This window comes from Eimeria tenella, genomic scaffold (assembly GCF_000499545.2).
Source record: "Eimeria tenella Houghton genomic scaffold, Eth_scaff31, whole genome shotgun sequence".
Lineage (NCBI taxonomy): Eukaryota > Apicomplexa > Conoidasida > Eucoccidiorida > Eimeriidae > Eimeria > Eimeria tenella.
In genome coordinates this window covers 130,540-131,703 of record NW_013542966.1, presented here as the reverse complement: position 1 = coordinate 131,703, position 1,164 = coordinate 130,540, and positions in this window count along the sequence as shown.

Below are 1,164 nucleotides of genomic sequence, written 5' to 3'. Positions count from 1 at the left end.
GCTGCTGCTGCTGCTGCTGCTGCTCTGGGATCGGGTGCGATCCCCTCAAACCCTCCCAAAGACAGAGGCCCAAACTGTAAACGTCGGCGCTTCTTTCGTGGCAGTCGCGAAACATCTCTGGCGCTAGGTCTGCACAAACCCTAAACCCTAAACCCTAAACCCTAGCCCTAAACCCTGGAGTCTAAACTCTAAACCCTGGAGTCTAAACCGTGAGCCCAAAGCCCCAGATAGAAGACTTTTGCAAGCTTCTCAGCAAACGCGTCAAACTTTCTGTCTCGCCTCCGACTTCCAACTCCTAAACCCTAAACCCTAAACCCTAAACCCTTGCCTCACAGGAGACAGTGCCGCAAAACGTTTGGCGTTTTTCTCTTCCCCCCACAAATGAGCAAAAGCCGAAATCCCCCAAAAGCACTCTTAGAGGGCCTGAAGATGCAAATAAGAAAATCCCAAAACCCTAAACCCTAAACCCCAAACCCTAGCCGCGTACTTGGAGCTTTAGCTTGAAACCCTAAAACTTGACAGCTGTCCTAAACCCTAAACCCTAAACCCTGAACATGCTGCATGCTCACCAGAGGGCGAAGTTCTGTGCAGCAGGATGTTCTCTGGTTTTATATCTGCCGCCGCAAAAACGCAAACCCTAAACCCTAAACCCTATATCTTAGCCTTAGCAGGCCCCTCCCTCGCAGGCCCCGCAGCGCCGACACTCCCCAGCAAAGCGTAGAGGCCCTCCACGAGGGTTTAGGGTTTAGGGTTTAGGGTTTGTCACCTCTGTGGATAATGTTGTTCTCATGCAAGTGAGCGAGAGCAGCAGCTGTTTGCGCTATATACTGCAAAGGCCGCAGCAGCAGCAGCAGCAGCAGCAGCAGCGGCCCCTGCGGATTCGACCCTAAACCCTAAACCCTAGACCCTAGACCCCAAGCCCTGGCAAGAGCAAACCACTGCAGCGTCGGAGCCCTAGGGTTTTGGGTTTAGGGTTTGGGGCTGGGCCTACGCTGGCTGTTTCTTGTTCAGGCAAAGGGCCTCCCTTTTCTCTGCAGCGCAGCCCGAACCACAAACCCCAAACCCCTCGCCGACGCCCCAAACCCTAAACCCTAAACCCTAAACCCTAGCAGCAAACCTGAATCGGTGTCGGAGAGTCCCTCTGTTGGCATATTCAAGAACAAA